At 41.0% G+C, this 26,975-nt stretch overlaps 1 protein-coding gene across 1 annotated transcript in view; it reads right to left on the bottom strand.

The window, feature by feature from the left end:
- PDE8B (phosphodiesterase 8B) overlaps positions 1 to 26,975 on the bottom strand; it is a 370,628-nt gene that overhangs the window by 297,651 nt on the left and 46,002 nt on the right. Inside the window, exon 2 of the mRNA XM_033179929.1 lies at positions 20,909 to 21,110. The gene's annotated coding sequence lies outside the window, so the exon portion shown is untranslated. The remainder of the gene's footprint in view (positions 1 to 20,908; positions 21,111 to 26,975) is intronic.

The following is a 26,975-nucleotide window of genomic DNA, read 5'->3' as shown; positions in this document are numbered from 1 at the left end:
GCTTAAAATAACAGTCGTTTATTGTCATTGATCTATGAATCAGCTGAGTGTTGGCAGATCCAAGCTGGGCTCCACTGTGCAGCTCTGCTGATTCAGGCTGAGCTTGGCTAGGAGAGTTTGGCTTTGCTCCATGTGTTACTCATCCTCCTCCTAGAACCAGTGGGCTAGTCATCAGCCTGTTCTGTGCTTCTGATGGCATAAGCCTAAGAAAACAAGCCCAACCACACAAGTGTTTTTCAAGCCCCTGCTTGCAACATACTTGCTAATATCCCACTAGCCAAAGTAAGTCAGGGGGAGGGAGAAAAGTGATTATTTTGAATAATAATCTAACCTACCACATGTTATTGTGGAATCATAGGTCACCTCCGAAGAGGAAAAGTCATCAGATATAAAGGATTGTGAATGAGAATGGCAGAACTTCTCTAGAGCAATATCAGAAGCTAGAAGACAATGAAATGCCTTCCAAATTCCGAGTGAAACTGTTTTAAACCTGGAATTCCATATCCGTCTAAACTATCAGTCAATTATAAGGCTAAAATAAAGATATTTTGAGACATGCACGTGTAGAGTCTCAGTTAATGTACCTCCCATAGACCTTTCCTTAGTAGCTACTGGAGAATAAGAGCCACCAAAAAGATGCAACCAAAACAGAGGAAAATAGAAAACATAGGACATCCAATTTAGGAGAGAGATGATGGAAATTTCCAGCATGATAGCACATGAAGTTCCATATTGTTGCACAGAAAACAGCAAGACTAGTCTGGAGCAGAGGGATGGAGGGCTCCATGGCTCTCTGCAGTGTGGGGAATTTGACTGCGTAGAAAGATATCTAAAATGCTATTGTAGACAGTGGGAAAACCCAAGTATAGGTACAATGGAAAACTAAGCAAATGAAAAATAACACAATTATTTAGAGGTATGTGGAAGGAAGTAAAATCATAGTCCACTATTTTGTTCAGCCATAAACAATATTTCATATTGGAAGAAGAACTGTCCTATAACTATATTGAGAGAATGGGAAGAAGAAAGTGAATAATACCATAATAGAAAGTCACCAGACAATACTCAAGGTTGATAAATCAGGAAAAACAATATAGCACATAATAGTTAGCAATATGGAGGAAATGTATTGAGTCTGGAAAGTAGAATTAGAAAATATGAGGGTTGGGACATGGGTTTGTTATATTTGGTTGCAAATCTTTTATCAATATTGGACTGTTGCGTAAAAATATGTACATATGTTACTCTGATAAATTGTTTTTATTCTTTTTTTGATATTTAAATGTAGCTTTTATTTTTAGTATTTGGATGTCTGTAATATTTTTTCTTTCTTTCTTTCTTTCTTTTCTTTCTTTATTTTTATTATACTTCAAGTTCTAGGGTACATGTGCATAACATGCAGGTTTGTTACATATGTATACTTGTGCCATGTTGGTGTGCTGCACCCATCAACTCGTCAGCACCCATCAATTCATCATTTATATCATGTATAACTCCCCAATGCAATCCCTCCCCCCTCCCCCCTCCCCATGATAGGCCCCAGTGTGTGATGTTCCCCTTCCCGAGTCCAAGTGATCTCATTGTTCAGTTCCCACCTATGAGTGAGAACATACGGTGTTTGGTTTTCTGTTCTTGTGATAGTTTGCTAAGAATGATGGTTTCCAGCTGCATCCATGTCCCTACAAAGGACGCAAACTCATCCTTTTTTATGGCTGCATAGTATTCCATGGTGTATATGTGCCACATTTTCTTAATCCAGTCTGTCACAGATGGACATTTGGGTTGATTCCAAGTCTTTGCTATTGTGAATAGTGCCGCAATAAACATACGTGTACATGTGTCTTTGTAGTAGAATAATTTATACTCCTTTGGGTATATACCCAGTAGTGGGATGGCTGGGTCATATGGTACATCTAGTTCTAGATCCTTGAGGAATCGCCATACTGTTTTCCATAATGGTTGAACTAGTTTACAATCCCACCAACAGTGTAAAAGTGTTCCTATTTCTCCACATCCTCTCCAACACCTGTTGTTTCCTGATTTTTTAATGATTGCCGTTCTAACTGGTGTGAGATGGTATCTCATTGTGGTTTTGATTTGCATTTCTCTGATGGCCGGTGATGATGAGCATTTTTTCATGTGTCTGTTGGCTGTATGGATGTCTTCTTTTGAGAAATGTCTGTTCATATCCTTTGCCCACTTTTTGATGGGGTTGTTTGTTTTTTTCTTGTATATTTGTTTGAGTTCTTTGTAGATTCTGGATATTAGCCCTTTGTCAGATGAGTAAATTGCAAAAATTTTCTCCCATTCTGTAGGTTGCCTGTTCACTCTGATGCTAGTTTCTTTTGCTGTGCAGAAGCTCTTTAGTTTAATGAGATCCCATGTGTCAATTTTGGCTTTTGCTGCCGTTGCTTTTGGTGTTTTAGACATGAAGTCCTTGCCCATGCCTATGTCCTGAATGGTACTACCTAGATTTTCTTCTAGGGTTTTTATGGTATTAGGTCTAACATTTAAGTCTCTAATCCATCTTGAATTAATCTTCGTATAAGGAGTAAGGAAAGGATCCAGTTTCAGCTTTCTACTGATGGCTAGCCAATTTTCCCAGCACCATTTATTAAATAGGGAATCCTTTCCCCATTTCTTGTTTCTCTCAGGTTTATCAAAGATCAGATGGCTGTAGATGTGTGGTATTATTTCTGAGGACTCTGTTCTGTTCCATTGGTCTATATCTCTGTTTTGGTACCAGTACCATGCTGTTTTGGTTACTGTAGCCTTGTAGTATAGTTTGAAGTCAGGTAGCGTGATGCCTCCAGCTTTGTCCTTTTGACTTAGGATTGTCTTGGCAATGCGGGCTCTTTTTTGGTTCCACATGAACTTTAAAGCAGTTTTTTCCAATTCTGTGAAGAAACTCATTGGTAGCTTGATGGGGATGGCATTGAATCTATAAATAACCTTGGGCAGTATGGCCATTTTCACGATATTGATTCTTCCTATCCATGAGCATGGTATGTTCTTCCATTTCTTTGGGTCCTCTTTTATTTCACTGAGCAGTGGTTTGTAGTTCTCCTTGAAGAGGTCCTTGACATCCCTTGTAAGTTGGATTCCTAGGTATTTGATTCTCTTTGAAGCAATTGTGAATGGAAGTTCATTCCTGATTTGGCTCTCTGTTTGTCTGTTACTGGTGTATAAGAATGCTTGTGATTTTTGCACATTAATTTTGTATCCTGAGACTTTGCTGAAGTTGCTTATCAGCTTAAGGAGATTCTGGGCTGAGACAATGGGGTTTTCTAAATATACAATCATGTCATCTGCAAACAGGGACAATTTGACTTCTTCTTTTCCTAACTGGATACCCTTGATTTCTTTCTCTTGCCTGATTGCCCTAGCCAGAACTTCCAACACTATGTTGAATAGGAGTGGTGAGAGAGGGCATCCCTGTCTTGTGCCAGTTTTCAAAGGGAATTGTTCCAGTTTTTGCCCATTCAGTATGATATTAGCTGTGGGTTTGTCATAAATAGCTCTTATTATTTTGAGGTACGTTCCATCAATACCGAATTTATTGAGCTTTTTAGCATGAAGGGCTGTTGAATTTTGTCAAAAGCCTTTTCTGCATCTATTGAGATAATCATGTGGTTCTTGTCTTTGGTTCTGTTTATATGCTGGATTACGTTTATTGATTTGCGAATGTTGAACCAGCCTTGCATCCCAGGGATGAAGCCCACTTGATCATGGTGGATAAGCTTTTTGATGTGCTGCTGAATCCGGTTTGCCAGTATTTTATTGAGGATTTTTGCATCGATGTTCATCAGGGATATTGGTCTAAAATTCTCTTTTTTTGTTGTGTCTCTGCCAGGCTTTGGTATCAGGATGATGTTGGCCTCATAAAAAGAGTTAGGGAGGATTCCCTCTTTTTCTATTGATTGGAATAGTTTCAGAAGGAATGGTACCAGCTCCTCCTTGTACCTCTGGTAGAATTCAGCTGTGAATCCATCTGGTCCTGGACTTTTTTTGGTGGGTAGGCTATTAATTGTTGCCTCAATTTCAGAGCCTGCTATTGGTCTATTCAGGGATTCAACTTCTTCCTGGTTTAGTCTTGGAGAGTGTAAGTGTCCAGGAAATTATCCATTTCTTCTAGATTTTCTAGTTGATTTGCGTAGAGGTGTTTATAGTATTCTCTGATGGTAGTTTGTATTTCTGTGGGGTCGGTGGTGATATCCCCTTTATCATTTTTTATTGCGTCTATTTGATTCCTCTCTCTTTTCTTCTTTATTAGTCTTGCTAGCGGTCTGTCAATTTTGTTTATCTTTTCAAAAAACCAACTCCTGGATTCATTGATTTTTTGGAGGGTTTTTTGTGTCTCTATCTCCTTCAGTTCTGCTCTGATCTTAGTTATTTCTTGCCTTCTGCTAGCTTTTGAATGTGTTTGCTCTTGCCTCTCTAGTTCTTTTAATTGTGATGTTAGAGTGTCAATTTTAGATCTCTCCTGCTTTCTCTTGTGGGCATTTAGTGCTATAAATTTCCCTCTACACACTGCTTTAAATGTGTCCCAGAGATTCTGGTATGTTGTATCTTTGTTCTCATTGGTTTCAAAGAACATCTTTATTTCTGCTTTCATTTCGTTATGTACCAGTAGTCATTCAGGAGCAGGTTGTTCAGTTTCCATGTAGTTGAGTGGTTTTGATTGAGTTTCTTAGTCCTGAGTTCTAGTTTGATTGCACTGTGGTCTGAGAGACAGTTTGTTATAATTTCTGTTCTTTTACATTTGCTGAGGAGTGCTTTACTTCCAATTATGTGGTCAATTTTGGAATAAGTGCGATGTGGTGCTGAGAAGAATGTATATTCTGTTGATTTGGGGTGGAGAGTTCTATAGATGTCTATTAGGTCCGCTTGGTGCAGAGATGAGTTCAATTCCTGGATATCCTTGTTAACTTTCTGTCTCGTTGATCTGTCTAATGTTGACAGTGGAGTTTTGAAGTCTCCCATTATTATTGTATGGGAGTCTAAGTCTCTTTGTAAGTCTCTGAGGACTTGCTTTATGAATCTGGGTGCTCCTGTATTGGGTGCATATATATTTAGGAGAGTTAGCTCTTCCTGTTGAATTGATCCCTTTACCATTATGTAATGGCCTTCTTTGTCTCTTTTGATCTTTGATAGTTTAAAGTCTGTTTTATCAGAGACTAGGATTGCAACCCCTGCTTTTTTTTGTTCTCCATTTGCTTGGTAGATCTTCCTCCATCCCTTTATTTTGAGCCTATGTATGTCTCTGCATGTGAGATGGGTCTCCTGAATACAGCAGACTGATGGGTCTTGACTCTTTATCCAGTTTGCCAGTCTGTGTCTTTTAATTGGAGCATTTAGTCCATTGACATTTAAGGTTAATATTGTTATGTGTGAACTTGATCCTGCCATTATGATATTAACTGGTTATTTTGCTCGTTAGTTGATGCAGTTTCTTCCTAGCCTCTATGGTCTTTACATTTTGGCATGTTTTTGCAATGGCTGGTACCGGTTGTTCCTTTCCATGTTTAGGGCTTCCTTCAGGGTCTCTTGTAAGGCAGGCCTGGTGGTGACAAAATCTCTAAGCATTTGCTTATCTGTAAAGGATTTTATTTCTCCTTCACTGATGAAACTTAGTTTGGCTGGATATGAAATTCTGGGTTGAAAATTCTTTTCTTTAAGAACGTTAATATTGGTCCCCACTCTCTTCTGGCTTGTAGAGTTTCTGCCGAGAGATCTGCTGTTAGTCTGATGGGCTTCCCTTTGTGGGTAACCCGACCTTTCTCTCTGGCTGCCCTTAAGATTTTTTCCTTCATTTCAACTTTGGTGAACCTGGCAATTATGTGTCTTGGAGTTGCTCTTCTGGAAGAGTATCTTTGTGGCGTTCTCTGTATTTCCTGAATTTGAATGTTGGCCTGCCCTACTAGGTTGGGGAAGTTCTCCTGGATGATATCCTGAAGAGTGTTTTCCAAGTTGGTTCCATTTTCCCCCTCACTTTCAGGCACCCCAATCAGACGTAGATTTGGTCTTTTTACATAATCCCATACTTCTTGCAGGCTTTGTTCATTTCTTTTTCTTCTTTTTTCTTTTGGTTTCTCTTCTCGCTTCATTTCATTCATTTGATCCTCAATCGCTGATACTCTTTCTTCCAGTTGATCGAGTCGGTTACTGAAGCTTGTGGATTTGTCACGTATTTCTCATGTCATGGTTTTCATCTCTGTCATTTCATTTATGACCTTCTCTGCATTAATTAATCTAGCTGTCAATTCTTCCACTCTTTTTTCAAGATTTTTAGTTTCTTTGCGCTGGGTACGTAATTCCTCCTTTAGCTCTTAGAAGTTTGATGGACTGAAGCCTTCTTCTCTCATCTCGTCAAAGTCATTCTCTGACCAGCTTTGATCTGTTGCTGGCGATGGGCTGCGCTCCTTTGCAGGGGGAGATGCGCTCTTATTTATTGAATTTCCAGCTTTTCTGCCCTGCTTTTTCCCCATCTTTGTGGTTTTTATCTGTCTCTGGTCTTTGATGATGGTGACGTACTGATGGGGTTTTGGTATAGGTGTCCTTCCTGTTTGATAGTGTTCCTTCTGATAGTCAGGACCCTCAGCTATAGGTCTGTTGGAGATTGCTTGAGGTCCACTCCAGACCCTGTTTGCCTGGGTATCAGCAGCAGAGGTTGCAGAAGATAGAATATTGCTGAACAGCAAGTGTACCTGTCTGATTCTTACTTTGGAAGCTTCCTCTCGGGGTGTACTCCACCCTGTGAGGTGTGGGGTGTCAGACTGCCCCTCGTGAGGGATGTCTCCCAGTTAGGCTACTCAGGGGTCAGGGACCCACTTGAGCAGGCAGTCTGTCCATTCTCAGATCTCAACCTCCGTGTTGGGAGATCCACTGCTCTCTTCAAAGCTGTCAGACAGACTCGTTCGCATCTGCACAGGCCTCTGCTGCTTCCCCTGTTGTTTTTTAGCTGTGCCCTGTCCCCAGAGGTGGAGTCTACAGAGACAGGCAGGTTTCCTTGAGCTGCTGTGAGCTCCACCCAGTTCGAGCTTCCCAGCGGCTTTATTTACCCACTTAAGCCTCAGCAATGGCGGGCGCCCCTCCCCCAGCCTCGCTGCTGCCTTGCGGTTAGATTGCCGCAGACTGCTGTGTTAGCAATGAGGGAGGCTCCGTGGGCGTCGGACCCTCCCGTCCAGGTGTGGGATATATTCTCCTGGTGTGCCCGTTTGCTTAAAGCGCAGTATTGAGGTGGGAGTTACCCGATTTTCCAGGTGTTGTGTGTCTCAGTTCCCCTGGCTAGGAAAAGGGATTCCCTTCCCCCTTGCGCTTCCCAGGTGAGGCGATGCCTTGCCCTGCTTCAGCTCTCGCTGGTCCAGCTGCAGCAGCTGACCAGCACCGATTGTCTGGCACTCCCCAGTTAGATGACCCCAGTACCTCAGTTGAAAATGCAGAAATCACCGGTCTTCTGTGTCGCTCGCGCTGGGAGTTGGAGACTGGAGCTGTTCCTATTCGGCCATCTTGCTCCACCCCTACTCTGATAAATTTTTTCAGGCCTAGGGAAATGTAATACAATTAGCTTGTATACTACTTTGGTGAGAGCAAATTCCATGTACTTTATCATTTATTGAATAAATATTTTTGCGTTGTTCTAGGTATAAATATTTTTGCTTAGTTGTAGGCATCAAAATAATTATGCACAGTGTTTGATGATTACAAAACACATTTGCATATATTTAATCTTGTGATTCAATTCTCATAACTCTGAGTTTGATACAGAAGCAAATTTACCTTGCTGTTAATGAATTCTAAGTTGCAGTACTGTTTGCTGAATGGACCCCTTTCTAACTCTGGAAAGGGGCCCTATCAATATGTTTAAATGGTCATATAATTTTGTAAATTATACCCAAAAAAAGCCTTTTGTTAAGATCACTTCAACTCCTAATGCATCATCTTTCCCCTTATGTGAACATGAGAACTGTTTCTAAATAAACATATACTTTTGTACCCAATTCATATCAAAAATTTTTATTCTTTTGCTTAAAGAAGGCTCCACCAAATAGTGAAAATGTCAGGCTCACCAAAACTTGAATTCATCCCGGGTAAGTATTGTCTGTCCTATTTGACAAGTTGATGAATGAGGTTAAATGGCTTTGCCCAGGTTTGCACATCTGGACTTAAACTCAAGTATGTGAATGTCCAAACCCATTTTCTTGGGTGCCTTATAATCCATCTCTAGATGGTAGAAGAAAAGTTAAGAGTCGTTAGTCCTGTTCCTGGAAAAATCCATCCTGGAATGTGGGTGGAAAAAGGGCAAGCCTGAGACACTGGGCTTGGGGTTCACGTGGTGGTGTTTTGAGGAACAGGTGGTGGTGAATGACACAAAAAGAAAGGTCATTGAAGACAAATTATGATGATACACAATGTTCTCTTTGTCTACCTCTGCCTAGCCATTGGGGAACAACAACACTAAAATGCCTCCTGTGAAACAGTCCTGTTGGGATAGGAAGAGGTCTCCTTTCTCCAGATGTCTCTCATTTATTCCAGTCTAGTATCTGAGAACAGCTCTGAGTATCGCTCCGGAACCAGTGTGAGGCTGGCTGAAGTCAGAGATCAAGGAATCAAAGGCTCAAGGTTAGAGATGTTTCAGGTAACTAAGCCCAACCCCTCAAAGAGAGGAGGCAGAGCACAGGGAGAGGCAGTCCACACAGTGCTTAAGAGCAGGGCTCAAACCCGATTTCTGCCTGGGTGGAAGGCGTATGACTTTGAGCAAGCTACTTAATCTCTCTGCCTCAGTTTCTTCATGAGTAAACTGGGAATAGCAATATGTGCCCCTAATCTCTTTTCTACAACTCAGAATGCAAAAACCTAAAATTATTTCCAAATTTTTTGGTGGGAAGAGATGATCTGAACTCATTTGGCAACAAAACGTAACCCAATTCATGTAAAAGTATTCCATTTAATGCAAAAATTCACATGCCTCACTGTATAAATATTAATGTATTTGATTATGGAGAACAGTCCCATGGGGGTGTTTTCTATCATAAGGTGTATGTGCCATATACCTTTCTAAAATCCAGAAAATCAAGAATTTTGGTCCTAAGGTTTTCAGATAAAAGCTGTGGATCTGAAGTGCCTATTTCACAAGGTTGTCATGAGGGTTAAATAAATAATAAAGGAAAAGTGCTTAGAAGAGTACTTGGAAGAAAATAAGTGTTCTAGACACGTTTCCTATTATGGAGAATGCTCCCCCCACGAAGTATATTCCTGAGAGATGTTACCTGGCATTTATCTGACTCCTAGGAAGGAGAACTCACTTCTTTATGAGTCAGTCTAGTTCAACTATCGGATATTTCTGATCTAACCTTATAAAAAGCTGAAATTTGCTTTCTCTAACTTCCCCACACTGGTCATAGCTATATTTCAACACAACTTTTACAGAGAGCTACTCTGCCTCCCCTGGGTCTTCTTTTCTACATGGTTAATTGTTCATCAGGTATTGCTTAGACCTATCTGTTAGTTCCCCTCCCTCACCCCCTCCCCACTCCAGTTTGCCATTATATCCTTTCAAATGCAGTGCCCAAAATAAAACCCAGAGGTCTATATAGGTTCTGATCAGCATAGAGTGCAGTCCACATTTTTTCTATGCTCCAGACTATGAAAAACAACTGCATCTCTGTGTGAAAACAGAAGCTAGATGAGAGGAGATCTGGAAACACAATCAAGGCCATCTAGGAGTTTCATTAGAAAAACATACTTTAAAGATTCAATTTCAAACCAATTTTTTTCTGGTTTCCCAGAACTGAGATGGAAAACAGTGAGCAGCCTAGACTGATGGAAATGTGAGAGTCAAACAGTGTAGAGGTAGGGTGGGTGACGTTATACCAATTCATTTACTGCGAAAACTACAGACAGTAATGACACAGCTAGTGTGAAGGTCATGGACCATATCCCACAGTCCAAGAAAAATGAATGATATTCCAACAGAAGGAGAAGAACAGAGCTAAATAAAACTCTTACAAGTAGCCGCGCCAATCCACAGCAAATTACTGTGAAACAGGAGGACACTGCTCCCTCCGGTGGGCACAGCTAGATCTTGCCTCATGTCTGGCCCCAGTCCTGATACCCTCTGGTTAAAGGGAACCTGAGCAAATAAACCCACCAGAGAGGAAGTCATCCGTTTCCAAGGTAGAAATGTGATCACTCATTCAAGACGTGATGGGAATGATGAGAAAAAACGTTCTTCTCTTACAGTGACCATCCTGGCTACCTGCAAAGTATGCTTAGAATTCTAGATTCCTTTGGAGTCTTGGTAAAGATCTCCCAAGGGGTGGCTGATGGGTAGATGGGGATTTATTATTTTATTCTTCCTACTTTGTGGATGTTTAAAATTTTTCATAATACAATTTTTTGAAAAAATCCTCAGGTAGCTATAACTTTTTAAAACAAGTAGAGACCCTCATATGATGACAGTCTAATAATCACATCTGTCCTCCTTTTCCCCACATTGAAGTTTTTCTTTTTTAAATTAGATGGTACTTTCATTACTAAACTGATTGGGAAAATGTTGGTAATTTTTTATGTGGACACAGTAGATCATATAAAAGATGACAGACCTAATAACTAAACAGAGAAATAAACTATCCAGAAAGAATTTGAACACTGAAAACTATGTTCAAAGCTCGGTTGATGAATGCAGTTGTCATCAGGCTAATATCTGGATAAAGGGAAGGATGTTAATAAGTTTGAGAATCTTAAACCTGGTTTCTTATTTAGTCTCCTGAGAAATGGACTGTGATCATGGTCCTCAGACTCAAACCAAACCCCGTACAACCACACAGACAAAAGGGTAGCCAGGACATTGATTAGGCTAATAGACTTTGACCTTGTTCTGGTCCAATGCATCTATGAATTGACTTCCAATTTATTTATTAATACTTGGGTTAAAGTAAATGCTCCAGAATGAGCTGATGATGTTTTGTGTGCTGACACTTGGCTCCAGGCAAGGCCTCCAGGGGACCAGAACTCTTGAGCACCATTTCCCATCCTTTTGGACCAGCCACCTACCCCAGTCACTAGTGTAGGCAAGCAGTTCCACATAGGCGTAACCTGACCTTGCCTCAGTCCAAACACTGGACCTGTAGCTTTTGCTCCAAGGCTTGTCTGACACCAAAGTCTGTGATGCCTGTGGAAAGCTGCTTGGCAGTAATGCATGCACAACCCATAAAGGTGGGCAATTACTACTTTTGAGGCTCCCTTTGGATGGGATGTTGTAGGTGAACAGGATTAAGAATCCCCATGTCCCCATCAGCCAGCCCTTGGGAGATCTTTACCAAGACTTCAAAGGAATCTAGAATTCTAAGCATACTTTGCAGGTAGCCAGATGGTCACTGCAAGAGAAGAGCGTTTTTCTCATCATTTTCGTCACAGCTTGAGTGGTAAGTGCGGATCCAGTGGCAACACAATTAAGGCTGTCACCTGTGGTGGATTGGGATAAGGTACAGGTGGAACGGACAGGCTCTGGGTCAAGTGGTAGCTATGGTACTTGAACAATATGGAGGCAATGATAATTGTAAAGGAATGTGGAGTTCATTGGCTTTTGTTAACTACTTTGAAAGTCTCAAAATAAGAAAATGACAGGGTCATGTTAGCCAACTATCAACTCAATCCCACAGTGAATAGAGCAATGGTTAAAAGAATTTGATCTCCTGCAGACACAGGGAATGCTGTCTTGAAGATTAAGACAACAGGCAACAGAGTCATAGAGGAGACAGAATGACAAGCCTTCACAGGTTTCCTATTTTAAAGTTAGAACCCTGATAGGAAAAGCTTAAGATCTTAAGAGCTGGGATAGGACAGACAAGTCTGAGAATATTGAGTCACTAGATTAATTTTCATCCTCTAGGAGAGCAAAGTCAGCCTTCTCCTTGCTGGGGACATCAGCCTCATCATTCCTGGAGATCCTGAAAATACCTCATCTGAATCTTGCTGTGCAAAGTGATGTCTGTCTTCCTCAAGGTCTCCTTCCATCTCCAATTCACTGACTCTATGATAACTGGAGTCAGGTTTTGGCTCAAGCAGGTGGGGAAATATATCCCTGCTGCAGTAGGAAATAGTTTACTAAAGAAACTGAAGGACCTGGTATATTAGACTGTTCTCACACTGCTATAAAGAAATACCTAAGACTGGGTAATTTATAACGGAAAAAGGTTTAACTCACAGTTCTGCATACCTGGAGGGGCCTCAGGAAACTTACAATCGTGGTGGAAGGCAAAGAGGAAGCAAATCCTTCTTCACAGGGTGGCAGGAGCGAGAAGTGTAAGCAGGGGAAATGCTGGATGCTTATAAAATCATCAGATCTCATGAGAACCCACTCATCACGAGAACAGCATGAGGGAAACCTCCCCCATGATCCAATCACCTCCCTCCCTCAACAGGTGGGGATTACAGGCCCCACCCTCAGCACATGGGGATTACAATTCGAGATGAGATTTGGGTGGGGACACAGAGCCAAACCATTTACCTGGGTAATGTATACAGGCAGGAACCTGGATAAGCTTGTGAAAGTGGATCTTGAGGATGTTGGACTCAGGTGGGTGAGTGGAATAGAAAGCTGGATAACAGTGAATTTATTGACCTGGGAGCACCCTTCCTTGATTTAAACTCAGTGTCCTGGCAAGGATATCTGTAGCAACACACTGCAAGAGTGATTTCTTGAGGCTTGGACAAAATAGTGGCCTATAATAAATAAAGTCCAGAGGCTGGAACTTGCCTAGACTGGAGCTTGCCATAACACTAAGGAAGGAGTCAGAAAGCTCAGGGATGTGAAAATATTAAAGATACTTATTTTTTCTTTTGATTATGTAGTTATGACAGATTTCAGAAAGTTTTCATCAGGAATTCACAGAGGCAAAATGTAATTAAATTTCTACAAGCATTTATGTTTTTAAAAGTTTGTAGGGCCAGGTGCTGTGGCTCACACCTGTAATCCCAACATTTTTGGAGGCCAAGGCGGGTAGGATTGCTCGAGCTCAGGAATTCAATACCACCTAGGTAACATGGAGAGTCCCTGTCAACAAATTTTAAAAGAGCCAGGCATGGTGGCACACACCTGTAGTCCTAGCTACTCGGGAGGCTGAGGTGGGAGAATCACCTGAGCTCAGGAGATTAAGGTTGCAGTGAGCTGTGATTATGCCACTGCACTCCGGCCTGGGTGACAGAGCGGGACACTGTTTCAAAAAATATAAACTTGGTAGGAAACACACATAGATGCCACTTTACAAAACTGAATTCCATCAAGCTCTTCAATTTTTGTCATCCTCCTCAAATGACGTAAATTGGCAAATAAGGCACAATTTATTCTTGAACAGTAGTAACTAAGGTTTTCTGTTTTTGCTTTTGTTTTTTTTGAGAAGGAGTCTCTCTCTGTCTCCCAAGCTCAAGTGTAGTGGCACAATCTCAGTTCCCTGCAGCCTCCGCCTCCCAGGTTCAAGCTATTCTCCTGCCTCAGCCTCCCAAGTAGCTGGGACTAAAGGCGTGTGCCACCATGTCCGGTTAATTTTTTGTAGTTTTAGTAGAGATGGGGTTTTACCATGTTAGCTAGAATGGTCTCGATCTCCTGACTTCATGATCCGCCCACTCGGCCTCCCAAAGTGCTAGGATTACAGGCATGAGCCACTGAGCCTGGCAGTAACTAACTTTTAAGAGATTTAATTTTATTGTAAAATATACAGAACATACAATCTGCCATTTTAAGTGTACAGTTGAGTGGCACTAAGTGTATTCTGTCATGTAACCATTCCCACCATCCATCTCCAGAACTTTTTTATCACCCTAAACTGAAACTCTGTTTGCATTAAACAATAACTTCCCAATCTACTATTCCCCCAGACCCTGGCAACCTCTATTTTACTTCCTGTTTCCATGAATTTGTGTGTTTTAAGTACTTCATATGAATGGAATCATACAATATTTTTCCTTTTGTGCTTAGTTTAGTTAGCATAATGTTTTCAAAGTTCATCCTTGAAAGGATGATATAGGAGATATCCAAATATCTTTCCTTTAAAAAGATGAATAATATTCCATTATATATATATACATCCACTTGTCTGTTTTGACATTTGAATTGTTTATGCCTTTTGGCTTTTGCAAATTAACACTTCCATGGACATTGGTGTACAAGTATCTATTTGAGTCTCTGCTTTTAATTCTTTAATTCTTTGGGGCATATACTTAGGAGTGGAATTGCTAAATCATATGGTAATTCTCTGTTTAACTTTTTGAAGAACCACCAAACTGCTTTCCATTGCAGCTGCACAATTTTATATTCCCACCAGCAATGCACAGGAGTTCCAATTTCTCTACATTCTTTCCAGCAACTGTTATTTTTCCTTTTTAAAAAAAACAGTGGTGCCTGGTAGCTCACCCTTGTAATCCCAGCACTTTGGGAGGCCAGGGCAGGAGAATCATTTGAGGCCAGGAGTTTGAGACAGCCTGGACAACATAGAAAGAGTGTGTCTCTACAAAAACATTAAAATAAAAGAATTTAGCTGGCATGGTGGTGCATGCCTGTAGTCCCAGCTACTCCAGAGGCTGAGGCGGAAGAATCACTGAAGCCAGCCCAGGAGCTTGAGGCTGCAGTGAGCTCTGAGTGCCACTGCATTCCAACCTGGGTGACAGAGCAAGACCTGGGTGACAGAGCAAGACCCTGTCTTAATCTTCAAGACAGTGAGCTGTGAGTGCCACTGCATTCCAGCCTGGGTGACAGAGCAAGACCCTGTGTCTTTTTGCTCAAAAGCAAAACAAAACAACACAAAAATCCTAACAGGTGTGAAGAATTTAGAAATTTCTTTTACTATTAATTCTTTAAACATTTTTATCCCTCCTCTTTTTCCTTTCCTTCTTTTACTTCAAATGCACATATAATATTGTTCCCCAGCTCACTGATGTGCTGTTTATCCATCTTTTCTCTGTGCTTCGCTTTGGGCAGTTTCTTTTCCTGTGTCATTATGTTCACTGTTCTTTTCTTCTACAGTGTCTCATCTGCTATTATATCTATCCAGTGAATTTTCAATTTTAGAGGTCGTATTTTTATCACTAAAAGCTTGAGTTTAGCCCCTTATAAATCTTTTATTTCTTATAACTTTCACGTTCTTTCATCTCTTTATATAAGAAACATATTTCTTTCTTTCTTTCTTTTTTTTTTTAAGACAGTGTCTCACTCTGTTGCCCAGGCTGGAGTGAGTGGCACAATCTCAGCTCACTACAGCCTCAACCTCCTGAGCTCAGGTGATCCTCCCATCTCAGCCTCCCAAGTAGCTGGGATACAGGTGTGTACCACCACACCTAAATAATTTTTAGTATTTTGTGTAGTGATGGATTTTCACGTTGCCCAGGATGGTCTCGAGCTCCTGGGCTCAAGCAATCCACCCACCTCAGCCTCCCAAAGCGCTGGGATTACAGGTGTGAACCACTAGGCCTAGCCAACATATTTCCAATAGCTATATTAACCTTCTTGTCTGATAGTCCCATAGTCTCTGTTGTTTCTGGGTCTGAGTCTTGTGACCAATTTTTCTCTTGACTATTCTTCATATTTTCTTTTTCTTCATATGTCTATTAATTTCAGATTGGATTCTAGATATTGTGAAGTTTACATTGTTGGGTGCTGAAATTTTATATTTCTTAGAAGAGTGTTGAATCTTGTCTGTTGGGCTTTTACTTGAAGATTAATTTGATCATTTTGAGGTATGTTCTAGGATCCTTTAGTGTTTTCTAGAGTAGCATTTATTTGAGAAATAATTTAGCCCCACTTCAAACTGTTGCCTTTCCAGGATTTTTACTGAATGTTATGTGTATTCACCAAGGTCTCTTTATTCTGACTAGAGGGAACTCAAATGATTCCCAGCTCTGTGTGAACCCTGGTTATTGGTTATTTGTCTTACAGCTTACACAGAACTATTCTTTCCTTGAAAGTTGTTCTTGTCCAGCCCTATGGGATTTCATCCTATTCCTGACTAGTCTGGTGTTCAGGCAAAGAGTCAAGAGTCTCACTGTTGCCCAGGCTGGAGTGCAGTGGCACCATCATGGCTCACTGCAACCTCTGCCTCCCCAGGCTCAGGTGATCCTCCCCGTTAACCTCCCAAGTAGCTGGGACCACAGGTGTGCACCCCCACACCCAGCTAATTTTTTGTATTTTTTGTAGAGACAGGATGTCGCCACGTTACTCAGGCTGGTCTCAAATTCCTGGGCTCAAGCAATCCATCCACCTCAGCCTCCCAAAGTGCTGGGATTACAGGTGTGAGCCACTGCACCCAGCCAGAGATTTCGTGAGAGCTCTCCTCTCAAGCAATGCTATGGTTTGAATGCTTGTCCCCTCTGAAACTCATGTTGAAACTTAATCCCCACTGTAACAATATTAAGAGTGTGGGAAATTCAACTATAGTATTTTGAGACGCAGCATCTTTGGAGGTCATTCGAAAGAGATAAGGTCATGAGTGTGGGATGTGAGTGGCTTCATAGAGGAGAAAGAAACCTAAGCTAGCATGCTTAGCTCCCTCTCTATGCCCTATACCACCTTGGGACTCTGCAGAGAGTCCCTACCAATAGGAAGGCCCTCACCAAATGCATCCTCTCAACGTTGGACTTTCAGCCTTCAGAACTGTGAGAAATAGATTTCTCTTCATTATAAACTACATAGTCTCAGGTACTTGGCTATAACAACAGAAAATGGACTTAGACAGGTTCTCTGCCTTATAAATCATAGCTACCTTGGTCTTCTTGAACTATAATCTCTGTTTAATTCAGTGGAAATGACCACACTCTGTACAATTTCATCTCCCTGAATCAAAATCTTGGAGCTACCTACAGGAAGAAAGCCTACATGAGGGTATATTTTGCCCCCTTTGTTTTCCTTTTTATGGGGATCATAATCTCATTGGACTCTTATCCAATGCCTTAAAATAATTTTTTCCTACATTTTGTTTAGTTTTCTAGTTGCTTACTTTCAAAATGTAACCACAGGCTGGCTTACTCCTTCATGGCTGAAAGCAGAAGTTCTTGAAAAGGATTTTCAGTGCCAGCTCAGGTTCAGGTGGAACGACCTGTTGGTAATTACACTGTCCTCCAGAATATTGTATATATGTGCTAAAACAATAGCTGATACATGGTGCTATGTACCCAATGTTCAGCAACATTGGTCCAGGAAACATGAGGTAGAAGTAGGATTGCCCCCCTCACCATCACTTCTCATGATCCACTTAAAAATGTTGTGCAATTCCCATCAAATGAGCTTAGGTTCTGCTGAATTAATTGTCCCACTTTCAGGTAGGCGAATGTGTGCACTAAGAAATGATAGCACTTCCATTCACTTTAAGTGTGATTATCGCTTTTGAATTTGGGGTTCCTCATGGCAGTAGACCAGCAAGAAAAAAGAAGTGTTCCTATGCTGAAAAGAGTAATCGACTCTGATTACCATGAGGAGCTAAGGCTGTTGTTACATTATGTGTGCAGGAAGGACTGTGTCTGGGACATAGAGGATTCACAGGGACATCTATTGATGATTCCATGACTGGTGATGACAGATGGGCAGTCGCAGTGATCATGACTTTACAAGGTCAACTAAAGGCTCAGACCCCTCAGAGATAAAGTTTTGAATCAGACATCAGGAAAGCAACCTACATCAGCCAAAGAATTGGCTGAGGTTAAGGGAAATCTAGAGCAAATGATGGAAAATGGAGATGACAAGTACTATTTATGGACTTGGAATCTGTTGCATCAGCAGGGAATATAAGTTGTTCTATTAACCTTCTTGTATTTAGTCTTTGTAGGATTTAGAACTAGCCACAATCTAGAAGACTCTGGGCAGATTGGAGTTAATGCAGAGCACAAAAGTCCTAAGAAGGGCAAAGGTGAAACGTAATGGAAATCTGTTGTGGTTTCAAAACATGTTCTTAACTTATTTGATGTTCCTTCCTTCAAAAACTGAAGCCTAGGCTGGAAGCGTAGCTCACGCCTGTAATCCCAGCACTTTGGGAGGCTGAGGTGGGTGGATCACGAGATCAGTAGTTCAAGACCAGTCTGGCCAATACGGTGAAACCCCGTCTCTACTAAAAATACAAAAATTAGCCAGGTGTGGTGGCTCACACCTGTAGTCCCAGCTACTCGGGAGGCTGAGGCAGAAGAACTGCTTGAACCTGGGAAGTGAAGGTTGCAGAGAGCCGAGATCACGTCACTGCACTCCAGCCTGGGCAACAAAGTGAGACTCTGTCTCAAAAAAAAAGTTGGGGGGAAGGGGGAAGCCTTATTCCCTTCTCCTGGAGTGTGGAATGTGCCCAGTGATTCACTTCTAAGTAATAAAAGGTGGTGGAAGTAACAGTGTGTGATTTCCAAGACTAGGTCATAAAAGACATTGTGACTCCCTCCCGCCAATAATCACTCACTCTGGGGGATGCCATGTGCCATGTTATAAGGACATTCAGCACCCCTATTGTGAGGCCCATGTGGCAGGGACACTGGAGCCTCCTGCCAAGGGCCATGTAATGCACCACTTTGAAAGTAGATCTTTCAGCCCCAATCAAGTTTTCAGATAAATGCAGCCCTGGCTTAAAATATTGAATATAATGTCATGGCAGACCCTGAGCTAGAATCAGCCAGCTAAGTGACTCCTGAATTTCTGACCCACAGGAATTGTGGAGAACAGCTGTTTGTTTGTTGTAAGACACTGAGTTTGGAGGGTAATCTGACTCTTGATTCTGCATAGGCTTTGACCAGCTACACACAGGTGCAATCTGAAGCATCCCACGTCAGCCCATGCATGCTGTGTACCTCTAGCTCCCTACCGTGGGAATTCTCTAAGGTGCAGGGCACCTGCAAGAGGGCTGTAAGCACTGACACAAGGAGAAAGAAGCCAACAGCTAAATGTTTTCCCTTCCACCACTCAGGTGTTAGGTTCTGAAGTGGATTTCAGAAAACTCCTCAAAGGTCCTGATAGGCTTGTACAGCAGTTGCTCAATGTGATCCTGTGTTTTTCTTTTTACCTCACTTTTTATTATAAAAATGTTCAAGCACACAGAGAAGTTGAAAGAATTCTACAGTCAAAACCCATATATCCCTATCTAGATTGTACAACTAACATCTTATTCTATTTCTTTTGTCATATATATATCCATTTGTCTATTGTTCTATCCATCTGCTAATCTATTTTATTTTTAATGCATTTCAAAGTACTTTTCAGATAACAGTATAATTCACCCTTAACATTTCAGCATGCATCCCATTAACTAAACTTCGGTATTCATTTACGATGTTTTTCTTTTAAGGCAAAATTTATATTCAATAAAATGAACAATTGTAAGTGTACCATTCAGTAAGTTTTGAAAAGTACATTGACATGTGTAACCCAAACTCCTTTGAAGATGTATAAGAACATTCCCTCATGCCTGCTCTCTGTCAACTCCTACTTCTACGCCCACATCTGCACAGATCACTATTTTGATTTTTCATCATTGCAGATTAGTTCTGCCTATTCTAGAACTTTAAATAGGAAAATACCATATTCTTTTATGTAAGGCTTTTTTCACCCCACATGCTTTAATATTTACCCATATTATTATATCAATACTCTATTCCTTTTTATGGCTGGGCAATACTCCGTTGCATGGACATACCATAGTTTGTTTATCCATTCTTCTGTCAATGGGCTGTTTCCAGTTTTTGTTTGTTTGTTTGTTTTTGTTTTTTGTTGTTGTCGTTTTTGAAACAAGGTCTTACTCTATCACCAGGCTGGGTGATCATGGCTTACTGCAGCCTTGAACTCCTGGGCTCAAGTGATCCTCCCACCTCAGCCTCCTGAGTAGCTAGGACTACAGATGTGTGTCACCATGCTGGCTAATGCTTGTTTTTTTTTTTGTGAAGACAGGGTTTTGCTATAGTCCCCAGGCTGGTCTCGAACTACTGGCCTCAAGCAATCCTCTTACCTGAGGTTCTCAAAGTGCTAGGATAACAGGTGTGAGCCACCATGCCTGGCCTGTTTCCAGTTTCTGACTATAACATATAATGCTGCTGTGAACATTCTTAAACAAGTCTGTTTATATACACATATTTTCATTTCTCTTGGGCAAATATCTAGGAATGAAATTGCTGGGTCACAGAAGGTGTGTGTTTAGTTTTTTAAGAAAGTGCCAGACCTTTCCAAAGCAGTTGTACCAATTTACACCCCCACCAACAATTTATGAGAGCTCTGATTGTTCCACACCCTTACCAACATTTGTTACTGTAGTATTATTAATGTAGCCATTCTAATAGGCATCTAGTAGGTATCTCGTGGTGGTTTTCATTTGAATTCTGATGACTAGTAACACTGAGGCCTTTCACATGCTTGCTGGTCACTCCTCTATTGACAGAGCATGCTTGCAAAGGCTTTTCTGCCTCCCCTGCTTTACTCTCTCATTCCTCACTCCTGATCCCTAGTATCATTTTGCAAATAAACTACCTGTCTATGACTCTTTGTCTTGGCTTAACTTTAGGCATATACAGGCTAAGATACATAGAAGCAGCTGGGAGAGCAAAGAAAGTATAACCCCATCCCTAACCTCATCCCCACCCCTGTGAAAAGGGAAAAGAGGATGCTTCTCCATTCTGGTGAAATTTCACCCCTTATTGGTTAATAGGTGCGTTTCCACACAATATCTGTGGAAGGGATCCCGAAAACTGTACCTCTGGCTGGGAATATTCTACATTGACCACATGCAGATACATTTCTATATCCTTTACCATAGAAAAGAATCTTATGTCATTTAACTCCCTATTGTCATTGCAGTAAGAATCACTAAGATGGTCATTCACACCAAGTTCAAACATGAAGGGCACTGATCTGAGAAATAAGCAGAGAAATGGCTTGGAAAGAAAAATTACTCCTTCGTACCTCACAGGTTTCATACAAGACCTAGGCTGGCCTCCACGTGGTGGGCACCATCTCTCCCTCCTCACCCAGAGTACTCTGAAGCACCTCGTGACTCTCCAGCATCCAGGCCCAGGAGGACGAGGCTGAGAGAGAAGATCCCCTCCTTCTACTTTCTCCTTTGGTCTGTCCTGTCCTCATGTTCGGCACCAGGATCTGTGTTTTCCTGCAACAACAACAACAATAAAACTTAAAATTTAGATGTTTCTAAACTTAGATACAGAACCAACACCTTAGGCCAGGCATGGTGGCTCATGCATGTAGTACCAGCACTTTGGGAGGCCGAGGCAGGAGAATCAGTTGAGATCAGGAGTTTGAGACCAGCCTGGCCAACACGGTGAAACCCCATCTCTACTAAAAATAAAATAAAGTTTTAAAAAATTAGCCAGGTGTGGTAGTGCACGCCTGTAATCCCAGCTACTCAGGAGGCTGAAGCAGAAGAATTACTTGAACCTGGGAGGCGGAGTTTTCAGTGAGCTGAGACTGCACCACTGCACTCTAGCCAGGGCGACAGAGCAAAACTCTATCTCAAAAAACAACCACCAGCACCAAAAAAAAAAGAACTACCACCTTAATAAGATGCATTGAATTCACATTCAATAATGTGAATACACAGGCATTCAATAACTGTTGGTTGAAAAAAAGTGAATGTATAAATGAATGGATGCACATTTCAATAGCAGCACAAGACAGTATGTGATTTATATGACTCCATTGCTTTTCCTGCCCCTCAGGTCACCTTTTCTTACTGCCTGCCTCTGGTTCTGCCCACTCCTTTTGGCTGCTGGCTTCTGAATGAACATCTTCCAGGGCTGGCTTCTGAATGAACATCTTCCAGATCATCATCAGCCTCACTGTCTGGTATATAGTAAACAAGGATCTCCGGAATTGTGGACCCAGGTTTCCTGCCAGCACACAAAAGACTCCTAACCGCATTCCTCCCCCTAAACACCTCTCCACTCCTTACCCCTGTCCCCCAGCATCCAGGAACCATATTATCAGGCAAGTGGTTGGGGTGACAGTGAGACCCTGTCCTCACGGTAAAGGTAAAGATGGTGTCCTTTCCAAGTACCAGGCATCGTCAGTCTCAATCAGCGAGTTCACATAAAACCTAGGTTCCCTGTTTGTCTGCCTTCCTCATCCTGAACACGACAGAGTGCCAGGGGAAGTACACTTCCTCTTCTCTCGAATTGAAAAAAAAAAAAAATGCATATATATAACAGAAACATTCACGAAAGCAAGCCTTTCTGTTCAACGTGGCTCTTGTTACTATTTCCAGAGACAGAGCGCTTGTCCTGGAAAACAGACTACCAGAACGTTTTGCCCCTTCTGCTCTCATTCCAACCTCTACCCGCCCCTTAGCAAGGCCTAGAGGGTTCAAAGGCAAACAATCTAGATGAAAGGTGATTTCTATAATAGTTCAGAATCATGGAAGCACTAAAGGGAATGGGGTGGGTGCCTCAAGCAGGGAAGGCTGAACAAAAGGCCAGAGGCAGAAATGAGCCAGGTGGAAACCGGGCATAGAAGTAAAGCTGCACTGGCTGAGAGCCTGGGGGGAGAAGGCACTTACTCTGGCAGTGGTGGTGGAAGGAGAAATGCTTTTCTCAGGATTGCAGTGGGGGAATGGAAGGGGGTTGGCGTGTCAGATATGTTACTTAGAGAAGGGTTCCATAAAGAAACACAAACAGTGCGACTTAGGGGGTTTTCTCATGTTTGCATGTGACCTTATTTATGTGGAAGATTAATACCGTGCTCTTTTTTTCACTAGTATTTGGTAAAATCCTATTACTTTCTTGGTTTCTGTTTCTGGAAAAATTGGGCTGTACAGGCTTACATTTGCTCTCAACTTGGAACTTTTAGGGAATATCAATTTTACTTTACTGTACAATATAGAGTCAGGTGAAAATTTCTAACAGTTTTAAGTTTATTGTCTCTATTAAAACTGTGTCCTTAGAAATATAATTTGAGAGGCTAGTCATGGTGGCTCACATCTGTAATCCCAGCACTTTGGGAGGTCAAGGTGGGCAGATCACTTGAGGTCAGGAGTTCAAGGCCAGCCTGGACGACGTGGCGAAACTGTCTCTTTTGTATTTTTGTAAAAATACAAAAGTTAGCCGGGTGTGGTGGCACATGGTGGTAATCCCAGCTACTTGGGAGGCTGAGGCAGTAGAATCGTTTGAACCCGGGAGGTGGAGGTTGCAGTGAGCCGAGACTGTGTCACTGCACTCCAGCCTGGGTGAAAGAGTGAGACTCTGTCTCAAAAAAAAAAAAAAAAAAAAAAATATATATATATACACACACACACACACATAAAAATTGAAGAACTTGGTCTTCTCAGACTCTGAAGACTTTGGAAACTGCTGTCTTCCTGGAAACAGAACCTATGAAAATCTGTGGCTTTGATTGTCTTACCTGGTGATTTGTGCAGGGAACAAGTTAGTCATTGATGTGTCTCTTTTTCTAAATAGCACAAGTTCTTGTAAGACTCTTCTATTGAATTAGAAGGGTATTATTGGCATATTTGTCTTCCTTTATATGCATGATAGTAAAATAAAAGCATGTCACTCTGCTAGGTTTCTTATTTTTCATTCTACCCATAAACCTTCTTGAATGAAATTGTTCACGTTAATGAGAGATTACGGAATCATTAAGTTCTCAGATGGATACAATAAGCATTATCCCAAAGCTAAGAGAAGAGGATACAATACTGTACCTCCAGCATCGAGAGGATGGTTGCTGTTGTCTTGTTTTGCTTTAAAATGTTAACAATGGCAATGGCCAACTTGTGGCTGTCACTTTTTCCCATGTTCCTTCTGCTGTGCCACCACCCCTTTACTCCCTCCATTTCTAACTCCACAAAGTAGATCATCTTCAGATCCTTCAGGTTCTTTCTTTTACCTATTTGTGTATTTATTAAGCAAATGTTCAGAGAGTCCCCACCATAAGTGATGCACTTCTACTCCCCGACTTTCTCATCTGAAAACTACTATTAATTATTTTCCTCAAACTTCCTTCTTACCAGCTTCTTCAATTGTGTCAAGTCCTTCAAGGCGTGGATCGTATGTCCCCTCTGCCTTATATTCCTTTCTATTCTCCATCAGGAAGATGACATGTTTCTTTATATTCCTAGTATACTTTGTAGGGACCTCTGTTCTAGAAAATAACACACATTTATTCATCATTGCAGTGGATTCCACATGTATTTATTAAGGCATTCTCCTAGGTCCCAAGAAGATAAAAAGAATAAGAAGATAAAGTCCATTCCTCTCACTCCAGCTAAAGAAATGAGGGTAAACTAATATTCAAACAAATAATTGACACAAAATGATAATTGTCAAATAAAACACAAAGATATGTTTTCACATGTTTTTCACCCTCTTTCTCTTTATCACTACTTTGGAAGTTTTGTGAAAGCAGACATGGGGTATCTTTACATCCCTCCATCTGGCACATTTGGCCAATAAGGTGTCAGCTGGTATTAAGTGAATGGCAGAATGAACAACTCTTTTTTTTTTTCTTTATATAATTGTTAAATATACTAGAGACTTTAAGACAATTTTAATGTTATTTAAGAGACTATAAAAAACATTAATGAGTTAAGCACCTCTTCATTATTGCAATTCAGGTTACCTGTAGGGACACTCAAACGCAAGTAGTTAGTTACCTGTGCTAAAATGGTACCATTGTTGGTCATCAACTTGCATTTTAAAGCAATAATTTAACAAAATTGCATTATGTTTATTGTTGTCATCAAAATATAACTGGCAACCTTAATCTTCTAGAATTTAATTTCACTTGGATTTTTTTTCCTCTTGTCTACTATAGATTTTTAAAATGTTTAAATCTTTTTATATATATACTTTCAGTTCTAGGTTACATATGCACAATGTGTAGGTTTGATACATAGGTATACGTGTGCCATGTTGGTGTGCTGCACCCATGAACTCGTAATTTACATTAGGTATTTCTCCTAATGCTATCCCTCCCCCAGCCTCCAACCCCTTGACAGGCCCCTGTGTGTAATGTTCCCCACCCTGTGTCCATGTGTTCTCATTGTTCAATTCCCACTATGAGTGAGAACATGCAGTGTTGGGTTTTCTGTCCTTGTGATAGTTTGCTTAGAATGATGGTTTCCAGCTTCATCCATGTCCCTGCAAAGGACATGAACTCATCCTTTTTTTATGGCTGCATAGTATTCCATGGTGTATATGTGCCACATTTTCTTAATCCAATCTATCATTGATGGACATCTGGGTTGGTTTCAAGTCTTTGCTATTGTGAACAGTGCCGCAATAAACATACGTGTGCATGTGTCTTCATAGTAGCATGATTTATAATCCTTTTGGTATGTACCCAGTAATGGGATCGCTGGGTCAAATGGTATTTCTAGTTCTAAATCCTTGAGGAATCACCACACTATCTTCCACAATGGTTGAAGTAATTTACACTCCCACCAACAGTGTAAAAGCATTCCTATTTCTCCACATCCTCTCCAGGATCTGTTGTTTCCTGACTTTTTAATGACCACCATTCTAACTGGCATGAGATGGTATCGCATTGTGGTTTTGATTTGCATTTCTCTGATGACCAGTGATGATGATCATTTTTTCAAGTGTCTTTTGGCTGCATAAATGTCTTCTTTTGAGAAGTGTCTGTTCATATCTTTTCCTCACTTTTTGATGGGGTTCTTAGTTTTTCCCTTGTAAATGTGTTTAATTTCTTTGTAGATTCTGGATATTAGCCCTTTGGCAGATACGTAGATTGCAAAAATTTTCTCCCATTCTGTAGGTTGCTTGTTCACTCTGATGATAGTTTCTTTTGCTGTGCAGAAGCTCTTTAGTTTAATTAGATCCCATTTGTCTATTTTGGCTTTTGTTGCCATTGCTTTTGGTGTTGTAGTCATGAAGTCTTTGCCCATGCCTATGTCCTAAATGGTATTGCCTAGGTTTTCTTCTAGAGTTTTTATGGTGTTAGGTCTTACATTAAGTCGTTGATCCATCTTGAGTTAATTTTTGTATAAGGTGTAAGGAAGGGATCCAGTTTCAGCCTTCTACATATGGCTAGCCAGTTTTCCCAGCACCATTTATTAAATAGGGAATCCTTTCCCCATTTCTTGTTTTTGTCAGGTTTGTCAAAGGTCAGATGGTTGTAGACGTGTGGTGTTATTTCTGAGGCCTCTGTTCTGTTCCATTGGTCTAGATATCTGTTTTGGTACCAGTACCATGCTGTTTTGGTTACTGTAACCTTGTAGTATAGTCAGGTAGCACAATGCCTCCAGCTTTTTTTTTTTTTTTTTTTTTGCTTAGGATTGTCTTGGCAATGCGGGCTCTTTGTTGGTTCCATGTGAACTTTAAAGTAATTTTTTCCAATTCTGTGAAGAAAGTCAGTGGTACCTTGATGGGGATAGCATTGAATCTATAAATTACCTTGGGTGGTATGGCCACTTTCAAGATATTTATTCTTCCTATCCATGAGCATGGAATGTTCTTTCATTTGTTTGTGTCCTCTTTTATTTCATTGAGCAGTTGTTTGTAGTTCTCCTTGAAGAGGTCCATCACATCCTTTTTAAGTTGGATTCCTAGGTATTTTATTCTCTTTGTAGCAATTATGAGTTCACTCATGATTTGACTCTTTGTCTGTCTATTATTGGTGTAGAGGAATGCTTGTGATTTTTGCATACTGATTTTGTATCCTGAGACTTTGCTGAAGTTGCTTATCAGCTTAAGGAGATTTTGGGCTGAGACGATGGGGTTTTCTAAATATACAATCATGTCATCTGCAAACAGAGACAATTTTACTTCCTCTTTTCCTAATTGAATACCTTTATTTCTTTCTCTTGCCTGATTACCCTAGCCAGAACTTCCAACACTATGTTGAATAGGAGTGGTGAGAGAGGGCATCCTTGTCTTCCACTGGTTTTCAAAGGGAATGCTTCCAGTTTTTGCCCATTCAGTATGATATTGACGGTGGGTTTGTCATAAATAGCTCTTATTATTTTGAGATACATCAGAATGAACAACTGTTAAGTGGA

The sequence above is a fragment of the Trachypithecus francoisi genome, unplaced genomic scaffold (genome assembly GCF_009764315.1).
Source record: "Trachypithecus francoisi isolate TF-2019V2 unplaced genomic scaffold, Tfra_2.0 Lachesis_group2, whole genome shotgun sequence".
Taxonomy (NCBI): domain Eukaryota; kingdom Metazoa; phylum Chordata; class Mammalia; order Primates; family Cercopithecidae; genus Trachypithecus; species Trachypithecus francoisi.
This window is presented reverse-complemented; position numbering and strand designations above follow the sequence as displayed.